Genomic DNA, 15,426 nt, shown 5'->3' on the forward strand with positions numbered 1-15,426 from the left:
GGGGAGGGGTGGGGAGGAGAGGGGAGGAAGGAGAAAGGAGAAAAATATCATAGTTAAGCTTGAAATAGTTATGCTTAAAATAGTTAGTGGTGTGCTGTTTGAATAACTTGTCCTGAAAGCTTTGCTTCAGTCCAGTCATTATGGTCAACTACTTTGAAGAAGTAGCTCTTGCTCAGTTGTATTTTGAGTGCCTTCCAACTTGAGAGGTTCATCTACTGGCTCCATATCAGACAGTGCTGCACTGATGTTCCCAATGTTTTCAGAGGCCTCTCTTCTCTCTCCCATGAATTGCAATGGGATTGGTTTAGTCAGGGCAGTGGTGGAGCAGGTGGTCTGGTATTGACCAAACCCTCTCCAAGATAAGACGCTATTGAAACTTCTCTGCCCACTCAAGATCTCTCTCCCCACAAAAGCACATCCCCTCACTGGAGTTTCTCTGTGGCTCTCCAATTCCCAGGGCATACCACCTAGCCCCTCCAAATGGATCCCACTTCCTCCTTCTCTCCCTACATAGCCACAAAGGCTCAGGTGGGTGTGCCTAGGACCAAGCCCCCTCTTCCAAGATCATTTCTCTCGGTTCTCAGGAGCTGTACTCTAGGCCAAGTGTTGGTCCAGGGAGATCCTGGGTCTTACACAGGCTCCAACTCTCACCAGTTATCCTAGCTTCTTCTTAAGTGGAAAATCATCTCCATTCAATTTCTTCCACAGACTTAAAAAACAAGCCAAGGAAGCAAGCAAGCAAACCAACACAACTTCTTGAGTACTTCAATTGTGATTTTTGCTTTAGTTTAGTTTTTTTAGAGAACAGAGTCAAAACTTAAATTCCCTGACACGAATGAGAATATAAACCAATAAGTTTGGTTATTTTGGTTTGGAAACTAAGAAAAGCATAATTCTGATGTATGGTCAGGCCAAACTCAAGAGCTGCCTAGGGAATTGTAAACCAGAGCATGTCATCTTTAGTCTTCAGTCAAGGTTAATGGAATTAAAGTGTCCCAGTCCTGGTTACAGAGGCAAGTCTACTGGATCGGCTGGAGGTTACAATGTCATTCAATCTGTTCTCCTGGGAGATTTGACCAGGCTGGATAAGAACCAATATGTACTAACAGTAAGAAGATGTCAGCAAGTGGATTCGGAACAAAATAGGTATAGCTATTTTGAAAATATCTTTTACACAATACTTTCCCAAACCAGATTCATTGCCATCCAGTCAATTCCAACTCATAGAGACCCTATAGGACAGGGTAGAACTGCCCCTGTGGGGTCCAAGATAGTAACTCTATTTTAAAAAATCATTTTATTAGGGGCTCATACAACTCATCACAATCCATACATACATCAATTGTGTAAAGCACATTTGTACATTCATTGCCCTCATCGTTCTCAAAACATTTGCTCTCCACTGAAGCCCCTGACATCAGCTCCTCATTTTCCCCCTCCCTCCCTGCTCCCCCTCCCTCATGAACCCTTGATAATTTATAAGTTATTATTTTGTCATATCTTGCACTGTCTGATGTCTCCCTTCACCCATTTTTCTGTTGCCCATCCTGCAGGGAGGAGGTCACATGTAGATCCTTGTAATTGGTTCCCCCTTTCCAAACCACCCTCCACCCTCCAGTTACCTCCACTTTCACCACTGGTCCTGAAGGGATCATCCACCCTAGATTCCCTGTGTTTACAGTTCCTAACTGTACCAGTGTACATCCTCTGGTCTAGCCAGATTTGTAGGATAGAATTGGGATCATGATGGGGGGTGGGGGAGAAGCATTTAGGAACTAGAGGAAAGTTGTATGTTTCATCGTTGCTACATCACATCCCAAGACACTTCCGCAAGGGGATGTCCAGTGGCCTATAAATGGGCTTTGGGTCTCCACTCCGCACACCCCCATCATTCACTATGGTAAGATTTTTTTGTTCTGATGATGCCTTACACCTGATCCCTTCGACACCTCGTGGTTGCACAGGCTGGTGTGCTTCTTCCACGTGGGCTTTGTTGCTTCTGTGCTAGATGGCCGCTTGATGAGCTTATTTAATATTGTTGTATTGAAAATTTTGTCTGTTTAGTTTATATTTCGGTAAAAATGATTTCTTTCCCTTTGTCTTCTTCCCTAAAAATGATTTCTTTTCCTTTGTCTTCTTCCCTTGAATGAGATATCCTTGCAATATTTTTACAGCTTTAATATTTTTGTTGAAATCAGCATATTGAACTTTACAAGGTGCAGCCTTCGCAATTCCTCCAGCTGTCTGGTGCTTCAGCAATGCAAATTTCTGCCAGTAGCTCCTAGGAAGGCATTGTCTTCAGACACTGATTTCTATTCCCTCTCCTCTGTGGTTATCGCTAACTAAGGCCAGAGCAAGGTTTCCGTTTTTTCAGAGGCTCCCAAACAGATCCAAAATCACACACCAATCAGTTTCTCCTCTGCGCTGTGAATGTTCTGTAAGGGTTCCCAATGGAGCTGAAAGTTCATACTTAGACCACCCTCAGGCAAGTATAACCCTCCTTCTTGGTCAAACCACTCTGGGAGGACTTTGATTGTGGCCAACTGTAGTTTCCGTCTCTCAGGCTGCCTTCAGATCAGTCAGAATATACTTCCTGAATAGTCCACTAGCGAGATATGTTTCATTCAGAGACAAAAATCAGGGTCCTTCCCATGGACAGAAGAATTATTGTTCAACTAGGGCTGCTGCTGTTACAGAAATCTACTGTGCTTACAGGACAGAGGCAGGGCCACCCTAGGTATTTCAATAGGAGATCTGTGCTGTACATTTTGAAGCAGGAGGTCACAGGAGATTGCTTCTTTGGCTTGTGGTGAGAGGAAATGGGGCCCCTGGAGCCATCTGTCTGCTGTGTCAGTGGTCAAGGACAATGGAAGAAGTGCTTTGCCTTCTGTATGATTTGCCCTTGTCTTTTTCCATTTGTTTTTCCTTGCTGTCATTCTTTGCCCACTGTTTCAGAGTTCTTAACAGGACTCAATATGGGGTTATCATTGAACCTCTTGCTGTTCTTGTGGGGAGGGTGGGGATTTTAGGTATACTCATCTGATCATCATTCTTCCCCTTACATAATAGCTTTGTATTCATGTTGTGCTTTGCACGATGCCTTATGTGGGGTGGAGAGTAACATTTATTGGTCATGTGTTGAGAATTTCTAGGGAGCATCCTCTCATCTAAGTCTTTCAACAATTCTATTTATAAGTTGCGTTTATGAACATCCCCATTATGTAAATGGAGAAATTAGTCATTTTCTCAACTATTTAGTCAGTAGCTCCTGTGTCATTGAACCAGGTCTATTTGACTTAAAAACAAGCTAAACCACTTCATAACAGATAGTAAAGAAAAACAGATAGTAAAGAAAAACTATAATCCATAAAAAAGAGCACAAGGGAAAGAGGGAAGGACAGAGAAATACTTAGTGCCTGTAAGTCATTCGTCCTTGTCCTTTTCCGTTTGACAATACACCCAGTTTATCTGGTCAAATTTTACATCCACACTGTGGTGAACAGTTGCATATCAAGTAACAATAAACTGCCTAACAAATCCATTAGACCAGGTACTGGGTAAAATGAGTAGTTTTTCATTGCTTATTGAAGCTGTTGTGATTATTTCAGTCAGTTTTCCATGTACGATGTTTTATTTGGCAATATCACTTCAAGAGAACACCTTTGGAATTTCCTTAACAATACCATTATTTTTCATAAAAACTGTGAAATTGTGAGTACATGTTGCTGAATGCTTCAAAAACAGATTTGTGCAACTAATTTAGGTATGTGAAAAACCTATGATAAAGTTTGTGATGACTAGTGTACAGGGAGAAGTGTGTATTCTTTCAATTGTTTAAGCAATTCTATCACTAACAGAGTGACATGCAACTTACACAAAGCCTCTATGTTGTCATTAGGTGCCGCTGAGGCAGCTCTGACCTGTAGTGAGTGTGCACAATAAAATGAAACGTTGCACGGTCCTGTGCCATCCTCACAATTGTTCCCATGCCTGAGCCCATGGATGCGCCACTGTGTCCATCCATCTCGCTGAGGGCCTTCCTCTTTTTCACCGCCCTCCCCTTTACCGAGCATGATGCCCTTCTCCAGGGATCGGTCTCTCCTGACAACATGTCCAAAGGATGTAAGAGGATGTCTTGCCATTCTTACTTCTAAGGAGAATTCTGGCCTTACTTCTTCCAACAGATCTAGTTGTCCTATTCGCAATCCACGTTCAATATTCTTCTCCAGCACCACGATTAAAATGCATTGACTCTTCCACAGTCTTCCTTATTCAATATCCAACTTTCACATGCCTATGAGGCAATGGAGAATACCATGGGTCAGGTGCACCTTAGTCCTCAAAGAACCATCCTTGCTCTTCCATACTCTAAAGGGTCTTGTGCAGCAGATTACCTAATGCAATAAAAGGTCTTTTGATTTCTTGACTGCTGCTGCCATGGACCTTGATGGTGGATCTAAGTAAGACAATATCCTTGACTGTTTCAAACTTTTATCCATTTATTATGATGTTGCCTGTTGGTACAGTTGTGAGGATTTTCATCTTCCTTCCATTGAGTTGTGATCCATCTTGAAAGCTAAATCCTTGATCTTCCTTATTCTTACTCTCTTTTCGCAAGCAAGATTGTGGCAGCTGCATACCGCAGGTGGTAATAAGCCTTCCTCCAGTCCTGATGCCACACTCTTCTTCATATAATCCAGCTTCTCTGATGCTTTGCTCAGCAGATAGAATGAACACGTGTGGTGAGAGGATACAACCTTGACACACACCTTTCCTGACTTAGAACCATGCAGCATTCCCTTGTTCTGTTTGCATAACTGCCTTTGGATCCATGGACACGTTCCACATGAGCACAATGAAGTGTTCTAGACTTCCCCCCTTTCCCCAAGGCCATTCACAGTGTATTAGGGTGCACACATTGTATGCCTTTGCATCGTCAATGAAACACAAGTAACTATCTTTCTGGTATTCTCTGCTTTCAGCCAAGTTCCATCTGACATCAGCAATGATAGCCCTTGTTCCATGTCCTCTGCTGAATCTGGCCTGAACTTCTGGCAGTTCCTTGTCAATGCCCGGTTGCAACTGTTGTTGGGTGATCTTAAGTAAACCTTTACTTGTGTGTGATATCAATGATATTGTTCTATGGTTTGGGCATTCTTTTGGGTCACCTTTCTTTGGACTGGGCACAAAAATGGATCTCTTCGAGTCAGTTAGTTGGCCATCTAGCTGCCTTCCAAATTTCCTGACATAGACAGTGAGCGTTTCCAGTGCTTCTGCAGCTTTCTGAAACATTTCGATGGGCATTATGTCAATTCCTGGAATCTTAATTTTTGTCAATGAAGTCACTGCAGCTTGAATTTCTTCTTTCAGCACCATTGGTTCTTGCTCATATGCTGCCTCCTGAAATGATGGACTATCAACTAGTTCTTTCTGGTATAGTGACTCTGTATTCTTTCTATCTTTTCTTGATGCTTCCTGCATCATTCAATATTTTGCCAATAGAATCTTTCAATATATTTAGCCCCCAAATCTGAATTATAATTATTTTTAACTTAAATTATATAATAAGTGTGTTTCAGAATAAATATGCCAGCCAGAATTTAGAATAGTCTCATGGTCTAGCTACATTTTAGAGGAAAAAAATTGATTATAATATTAAAAATATATAGCATTCATATACTTAACATTGGGAATTCAGAAAATACCTTAAAACTCAATGTCATTGGTATTGGAATTGACATTCATTATTAATATATTCATTTTAAAAAATCCAGGGGGAATCAACTGTCTCATAACATTGCCTTAATTAAGAATGTCAACTCCGTCACTTCTGCTCCCTAGCAAAATTAGATCCAGGTTACATGTAACATTTTGGTTACTGTTTTACTGTTTCCTATCGCAACTCCATGGATTTCTCTCTCTCCCATAAAACTATTTTTTGAAAAAGTCATTTATCAAAATCACAATTTAATGCATTTCCTCACTTAACCAGAGATTTTCAGCAACCCATATTTCCCTATTATCCAGAAAATGGTCACATACTTCCAAACACATTGTTTTTTCTTTTATAACTTTTACTTAATTCACCACATAAGTCTGGCAGTGTGAACTCCCTAACAACAAAACCCAACTCACTGCTGTCAAATGGAGAAAGTGAAATTACTTGATAGGACTGATGTTGCCATACAACCTCTGTAGCATTTACCTAGTGACAAGGTGGAAGCATGCAAACCATGCATAGAGGACCCTAATTTGGGAATTGGTTAAGTTTGCTATGTTGCTGGGCCCAAGAGTGAGCCATGTCTGAGCAGGAAGAATAATTTCATGACCGTAAAGGAAGGAGAGCCTCCACTGGAGCACATGCAAGATTCTTCCCTGAAGTGGCGCAGGCAGCAGAAGCACCAGAGGTCATCCCACTGAGATGACATGACCTGCAGAGAAGCTCCACTGGGATGCCGAGGCATGGCAGGGGAGGGGAACAGCCCTGAGATGGAAGCAGGTTTCCCAGCCTACAGAATAAGGCAGAAGCAAAACTGGAGGCTGAAGAGCAGAGAGAAAAGTGCCCAGCCTGGTTGAAAAGAAGTGTTGGAAGACCAAAAGGCTGCATCCTTAACATTTTGTAGCCTGTTAGCTTCCCTACTAAACCCCAGAATCTTGATTATTGTCTGTGAGTTGTGTGTGGCCTTTCCATGAATTATCAAACCCAGCAGAGATGCAGAGGGCTATGGGAGGGATATTTGGTATTAGGTAAGGGTAAAGAGGGGTGAGCCATGCAGGCATGTGTGACCTTTGCCTGGTGGTAATTGGTCTTGAGTTGGTGTGGAGTTGGAATCTCCTTTTTCTTTGTGTAATCACATGAGGTCAGACGTGCCTCCCATGACATTTCCACAAATGGCAAAGGTGTAATCACATCGATGCATTTCTTATTACAATAAATTTATAAATATTTCCCTTATGACGATTAGTTATCAGGCATCAAAGAACAAAAAAATCATATCACTGTGTGCTCACCTCCTTGATACAATCGCTGAACACAAATGGGTGCATAAACAAATGTGGCGAAGAAAGCTGATGGTGCCCGGATATCAAAAGATATGCATCTGGGGTCTTAAAGGCTTGAAGGTAAACAAGCAGCCATCTAGCTCAGAAGCAACAAAGCCCACATAGAAGAAGCACACCAGCTTGTGCGATCATGAAGTGTCGAAGGGATCAGGTATCAAGCATCATCAGAACAAAAAATCATATCATTGTGAATGAGTGGGGGGGAGTGTGGAGTGGAAACCCAAAGCCCATTTGTAGGCCACTGGACATCCCCTTACAGAAGGGTCTCAGGGAGGAGACAAGTCAGACAGGGCGCGATGTAGCAACGATGAAACATACAACTTTCCTCTAGTTCCTAAATGCTTCCCCCCTCCCGCCCCGCCACTATCATGATCCCAATTCTACCTTACAATTCTGGCTAGACCAGAGGATGTTCACTGGTACAGATGGAAACTGGAAACACAGGAATCCAGGGCGGATGATCCCTTCAGGACTAGTGGTGTGAGTGGTGATACTGGGAGGGTGGAGGGAGGGTGGTTTGGAAAGGGGGAACCAATTACAAGGATCTACATGTAACCTCTTCCCTGGGGGACAGAGAACAGAGGAGTGGGTGAAGGGAGACGTAGGACAGTGCAAGATATGACAAAATAATAATTTATAAATTATCAAGGGTTCATGAGGGAGGAAAGGGTTGGGAGGAAGGGAGAAAATGAGGAGCTGATGCCAGGGGCTTGAGTAGAGAGCGGATGTTTTGAGAATGATGAGGGCAATGAATGTACAAATGCACTTTACACAATTGATGTATGTATGGATTGCGATAAGAGTTGTATGGCCCCTGATAAAATGATTTAAAAAATTAAAAAGAAAGAAAAGCTGAGCAATTATAAAATCTCTTGCCCAGACTTAAAAAAAAAAAATTTCCCTTATAACATAAACACAAGCACACTCAGAACTTACAACTTAGAATGTGTTCTCTGCATTTCACAGGCCATATTGTTAAAATCATTCAAATTGTGAGAATATTTATATCTTCATACTCTATTCCCCCTTATCTGACTGCACATACTAGTGCAACCGTGTTTTGTTTTACCTGTTCTAACCTACACTGTCTTTAAATTTTGTAATTTCTATTAAACTGTACCATTTATTTTACTTGTAGACTCCCATAGTTTTCCTTTTTATTTACTCACATGTCACTGTTGCTATCTTTGACCCCACCAGTTTTCTTTTTTTTTTCTTCTTGATTTTATTGACTATGCTTTAAAGAACACATTATAAAATTTTAATGTTTCCTCCATCTGTTACCTAGAAACTGTCACTCAGATAGTAGGAAAATATTTTTAATTAATATTTCTAATGTGCAAATGATCAGTATGATGTGATGTGATGTGACAACTGTTCGTCAATGCAGAAACTCTATATTCCTTTCTATTATTACCTGAAATGGGGAAAAAAGTTTCTTTCATCCTGAGCGTTCTCATATGCAGAATGTTCATAGAAATGTAGAAGGTTCTGTTGGAATTTGATTGAAATCCTGTCTCAACTGGACAAATCTTCATCAATTAGTTATGGTGGTCAGTGCATTAGAAAAAGTGTTAAGGTGATATCTTCTTCAAACAATCCAGGTGGTTTGTCTTTTCCGTAATTGCAAAGCCAATATCACAGGTAATTTTGGACTTGCGGAAGTGACAACCATTGTATCCTGGTGCATTTCTCCATCAGAACAAAGACAGTAATGGTGTTAGGACTTCACAGCAATGAGTTCTTAATGGTTTCCTAGGACTGCACAGCGGTTCATTTTCCTTTAGGAAATCAGGATGTAAGATACGCTCATGCACACCAACTGAGGGGCCTCTTTATTGTCTCAGCTCGCCTGCTAGCTTTGTGGAGGGCTTGCTCACAACTTTTGTAATCTTCTTCCACTTGGATGTCCCATGTATGACACTGGGTCTTGACTTCTATTTTGATAAATGTATTAGTTTGGCATCCTGTCAACATCTTTCTGAGGCCTGATCACCAGTCCATTTTTCACCCTATGACATAAGACTTAATGCCGACTACTTATATTTAGAGGAGATAAATATGTTTATCTCCTAGAATTTACATGGGGATGGAAATTCAAAGGCAACAAAATAGCAGAGGGAGGATGGATTCAACAGATTTCATCAAGTATTTGTTATAGAAACATGACTTATTTTGTATTGTAATTTGCCTAGCAGTATTCTGGATGGTTTGTTTACATATTTTATCTTCATTATTCTTCAAAACAAACTACCAGTTAGGTAAGGAAAGTGTTACCTCTATACGGTAGTTACTATAATTATAACCATTTACCAGATGAGAAAAGTAAGGTTGAGGTAAGGTATATGATTAGCTTGAGCTAAATTAGGTGATGTGATGAGGGATGTATGAACTGGAGTTTAAACCCCGACAGATGGCCTCAGATTTTGCTAGACCCCTATGGTATTCTCTTCCTTGGGGGTAAACAAATGTGGGTTGAAGACAAGAAACAACAGACATATTGACTTTAAAAACAAAACAAAATAAAAATCTTTCCAGAGGATACTGTGACCCTCTCTTCTAGTACCAATCTTAGGTAGAGAACTAAATATTTTGTCAGCATTATCCAAGGCAACCTTCAAAATAATACCAGAAATTAGATACCATTATATCCATTTTATAATCACATTGAGCTGAGTTGGAATTTCAGTTGTGGTATTCTTTAACACTGTGAGCTTCGATATCTTCCTTTCGCCTGACTCTAGCTGATTCCAAACTGCTTATTGGCTCTATTATGATGTTCTAGGAAAATTAAAATACACACATATATGTTGACTAATTCCATTTGCTAGCTTTAAAAGCTATAGTCAATATTTCCTGTCCTACGCATGATGGATAAAACTTGGTTTGTATAGTTATTTACCTAACTGTGCAGAAGGATCCAGATTTCCTTCAGTGCGATAACAGGGAATAGCTCTTACATGTCCTTAGTAATTCTCAGGAAAAGGTGGGTGTTATGTTCTCATAAATAGAGAGGCATATTTCTCCCTCACTCCTATTACTGACAGCTTCTAAATTTAATAACCCAAATGCTAACCTACAAATAAGAGGAATAAAAGCTTATCTTTCCACAGGAGGGAAAAATCTACGATGTAACAGTCCCACGAATAAGTGATATTCATGGGAAGGCCACTGCTTGAAGGTGCTTGATAAACTGCAGCCCTTGCCTGTGCCCAGTGTTTGAGGTTTAAGCTTCGGATGCTGAGACTGGTTATAATAAACTGTCCAACAGCTTCTCACTTCGACTCCTCATGAAGGCGACAAAATAAAATCAATATAAAGCTGTCAAAAGAAAGAATCATCATGGAATTCTACTTTGCTCACGTTACTCATCTGAAACCAAATTGTCCTTTATGCAATTCTTTTGAAAACTTTGCCAGTGGAGCACCCCTGACTATTTTCCCCTCAAGTCCCCCTTAAAAAAAAAAATGCAAGCAACTTCCTGAGTTGACCTTGTTCTGATAAGTCTCCTTGAGGCAAGGTCATCATAACTCTCGCCCACATTTTTCTGCCGTCTTGTCAGATGAATCCGTGAAATTCACAGATTAACCCAAGTCCCTCACTTAGACATTCTAAACGTGCCAAATGTTCAAGTGTAACAAAAAATTACACATCTGGTAATTCTGCATGTTATTTATAGCCTTTCTGATAGAGGCGTAATTGATTCAGAAATGTAATTTACAGCTTGGCATCTCCGTTTCAAAGCCTCAATTCCATGACATCTACCAAGAGAGTAATCTCACTTTTGTGGGAAAGCAGAGAGAATAATTGTGAAGAATTTTGTAAGACAGCCTCATGCTTCTGCATAAAGTTTTTCTCGCTCTTCTTCTTTCATTTGCAAAGTGGGCAATATTCATGTCAGCCACATACTTTTAATTTCACGGTATGATTTATGGAGCCATAAATGGCACATAAAGTTGATCAACAAACCCTGGGGTGATGGTAACGGGCTGAGGCAAGTTTCTCTTGCCCTCTATTTTTAATTGCAAGGCTCAGAAGATGACAATCTCCAATTTAACTAGGTAATTGTTCTCTTCAAAGAGAACATTTGTTATTTAATGTCATTTTGAAAACTCTGAAGGAATACTAGAACATTCTTGTCTGTCCAACAATAGTCATAAAAAGGATTTCCCCCTTGTCTCTGAAATATAAAATTGATTCCTTGATCTATTACCCTAGCCCCTGTCTATATCTTATGCACATTTTGAAGGAAATAAGCTTATGAGCGTGAGTGGTGGGGTGGGGTTGATTTCTATAAGCTACTTGGGTACAGCATTGTAATGAGTCTAGATATTGTATATTCATTTCACTCTCTTGCCCCAGCATTATATTTATCTTAATTAGTGCTATGTATATCTAACCTACATAATGTAAGTCTATTTCAGTTACAAATCCACAGTACAGGTATCTTTCTGGCCCTAGAAACTAACCTCCTTAGTCTCATTCCTTTAGCTCCGTGGACAAGATTGTCCAACTGTGTACAATCCATAACACTAGAAGACCAGAAACTTTTAGTTCAGTAAACCCTAATTTCTGGACTTGCTTTTGGTATATTGATTTCCATTCCTGCCTTTGGTACTGGTGTCTGCTCCAGTAAAGACACCGACCTCACTTCAATCATTTGCTCTGTCCTGAGCAGTCATCGTGTGACTCCATACGTACAAGAAGTGAGTTCTTTGACTGGATATTGGCCAAGATGAAGCCAGAATAGGTTGTGGCTCTTTTGCCCTTTTATTTTTGTTTCTCTGGATTTATCACAAGAAATTTAAAATATGATTCAAAGACAGATAAGCAAGTAAAATTTATATAAGTACCAAATATGAAGGTGCTATTATGTTTCCATATTTATTCCTTCATCTATCTATCTATCTATCTATCTATCTATCTATCTATCTATCTATCTATCTATCTATAATCAAGATTGATACCATATTGTCAATGAAGATTTTAGATATGATTTTTCCTCAATATTCCATCATGTATATTCTCCCCAAATTCTCCCCAACCCCCTTTGTATTAGGAAATGTGATTTTTATGTTTTGTAAATGAACCATAATTTATTTATTCATGTTAGGCATTTTATTTGGCTTTCAGGGTTTTATTGATTCCATAATCAAATCTTGACAGATATATGAAGGGATTCCTCCCCCACCCCCAAATGGAACAAGGCTCCCCCGGGCAGAGCATTTGTAGCGGGACTTGTTTTCCCACTAGACGAGCATCAAGCAACCCCCTCCACATTACTGCACCCATGGCACTGCCTAGGAAAGTTCTCTCTGGTCACAGCGAATTTTTTTTGTAAAAGTAATTTTGTTCGAACCTTGTTTTTTGTGATGGCCGATTTAAGAGCACGGTGTGTGACCGGGAAATTTTGTTTCCTGCTCGGGAATAATGCTGCAGAAACTGTTGTGATGTTCAACACAGCTTACAAGGACAGCACTACGGGAAAATCTCAAGTGTACGTACAAGTGCCTTTCTCGTTTCAAAAAGGTGAAATGTCGTTGGATGGCAAACCTTGTTGTGGACGTCCGTCATCTTTCTGGATGGATGAAAATGTCAACCAAAGTCATGCCCTTGTGCTCAAAGACTGATGATGGACCATTGAAGAGACGGGGGAGCGGGGTTAGTTATCTGGACTGTCTTAGAGCTCAGTTCAGTGAATTTTAATGGAAGATTTCGGAATGAGGAGGGTCGCTATGAAGTTTGTGACCCCGGTTCTGACTGACCAAGAAAAAGTGACTAGTGGAAATGTTCTGTGCTTTGAAAGAATATCTCTGCAGCGACCCAGACATTTTTCCCCCAAGGTCAACTGGTGACCAGACAAGGTGCTGTACTTCCCACCCTGAAAGCAAAGGGCACCATCATCACCTCGCCCCACAGAAGCTCATCAAGTGAAATTAAAGATCAAGATGATGCTCATTTGATTTTTTGAGATGAGGGGGATATTGCATTTGGAGTTCATCCCACCAGGTCAGACTGTTAATCAAGCTTTCTATTTAGAGGTTCTGAAAAGATAGTATTATTCGGCAAAATAGGCCTGCTTTGTGGCAGACAGAGGACTGGTTCTGCCACCACAACAATGCACCTGCTCATGCAGCCCTCTCAATGCATCAGTTTTGGGCAAAACTAAGCATGCTTCTTTTGCCCTATGCATATTACTCACCTGAATTTGAAAAATGTTTCCAAGAATGAAATCACAGATTTGACTAATGAATTAAGCATAATGGTGAGTACTTTGAAGGTGATCAGGTTGTTTTAGAAAACATTGGACTGTACAGCTTTGGGGAAAAAATCTGGTTTTGAGGGGGGTACCCCTTTGTGTTGGTACTTATTTTTAAATTCTTAATTGAAAACACATTTTATAAATGTCAGGCTTTGTTCCATGCACTGGAAATTCAACCAGCAGTTCCTGAATGGAAGAATCCCAGAAAAGTAGCAGTCTAGAGAAGTATAAGAAAAAGGACAAAAGGCAATTGCATTATGGTGTGAAAAGTGTTAAGAGCATTCATTGGTAAGTACTGCTACCACTTGAAGCAGAGAAACCTCTAACAAAGAGATGTCTTTCCAAATCAAACCTGAAAGGAAAAATAGTGAGGCTCAGAGATGCAAAGGGCCCAGGGGGTGGAGTGGGTTCAGTGCTGCTGTTAACTGAAACGTCAGCAGTTTGAACTCATCAGTGGTTCCAAGAGAGAAAGACGTGGCAGTGAGCTTCCACAAAGCTCATGGAAACCTTGTGGGAGTAACCCCCCTTCGTCCAAGAAGGCTTGCTCTGAGTCATAATCTACTTTGAAGGCAATGAGTTTACAAAAATGAAAGGTCAGGGGAGGCGGGTAGTAGGTTTTTTGAAGTCTGTGAATAGCAAGGGCAGAGATTCATATGTGAGTAAGTAACATTAGGGCAAGCTCGGAAGATAACAACATTTAGTATGTTGGGGCGTTTTAGTGTGGAGTCAATGATAATAAGATTGCTAGTGGGTTATACATTGAGCTGCCCATCAAATGTCTACAGTGGAACTCAGCAAACACTCCGGGGGAGAAAGCTGAGGTTTTCTGCTTCCAAAGAGATTAAAAGTCTCGGAAACCCAGGGGGCAGTTCTACTCTGTCTTAGAGGGTCTGTGTGACTCTGAATTGGCTCATGGCAATGAGTTTGGTATTTTGAATTTTAGATAGTAGGTATGATCAGATCATGAAGGGATTGTACATGTTCTAGAAGAGTTTGTTATTTATCTTGAAGGCAGTGTAAGTCTTAGAAATCCTTTAATCAGGGAGCAACCTCATTAGAAATGCACAGTAGTTTGATCACTGGTGGGTTTGTGGACATTATATAGGTGGGAGCACGATGAAGATGGATGGGCATGCTATTAGGAAATGATGCCCGTGATCTAAAACATAGTTGATGATAGCAGGACCTAGGATAGTAAAGGATGGATAAATGGATAAAACGAATTTGGTTTGTTTATTAAAATTGAAATTGGTAAGACTTGATGATTTCACTCAACTAGTAAGGGAGAAGTCAAGGATAGTGCCCATTGGAGAAATTGTGGCATCACGTGCTTGGAAAAGTAACAAGGAGGAGAGGACAGATGGGGAGAAATACTGGCTTCAAAGGCATTCCTGTGTAGTGAGTTTCTCAGCTACTAACAAAACGGCTTAGCATTCTCTTTCCAAAAAATCAGCCCCTGTGTTCCAGTGGGATTCCATGTGTTGAAGCTGAGTGGAGGATCACTGATCTATTTGTCTAAAAAGGTATAAGCGATTTTAGTAGTCAGTTTGCTATATGAGGTTTAGAAGAGAGCTCTGAATGAGTACGGAAGAGAAATTTGAGTGTCAGAGATGCATCACCTCTGATTACTAGAGGAGAATTCTAGAAGTAAAATTATTCACTGAAGATTAGGGATGCATTTATTGATGCGTGGGGTCTGAGACCCATGGATAAGAAGTTGGTGCTGGCTCATCGTGACTTCATGCACAACAGTACAAAGCACTGCCTCGTGCTGTCCCATTCTCACAATCATGGCTATGTTGCCCACTGTTGCAGCCACTGTGGATATATCTCACTGAGTCTTCCACTGTTTAACTGACACTCGGCTAAGCATGCTGTCTCCCCTTCTGAGAGCATGTCCACAGTGCACGAGATGAAGCCGTCTGTGCTTCTAAGGAACATTCTGGCTGTAGTCCTTTCTCTTTCTAAAACGTTTTGTGGGAATCCAGGACAGATGACCCCTTCAGGACCAGTGGTGAGAGGGGCGATGCCTGGAGGGTGGAGGGAATGTGGGGTAGAAAGGGGGAATGGATTTCAAAGATTTACATATAACCTCCTCCCTG

This window comes from Echinops telfairi, unplaced genomic scaffold, assembly GCF_000313985.2.
Source record: "Echinops telfairi isolate 266 unplaced genomic scaffold, ASM31398v2 ScPeMD7_2291;HRSCAF=2852, whole genome shotgun sequence".
NCBI lineage: Eukaryota > Metazoa > Chordata > Mammalia > Afrosoricida > Tenrecidae > Echinops > Echinops telfairi.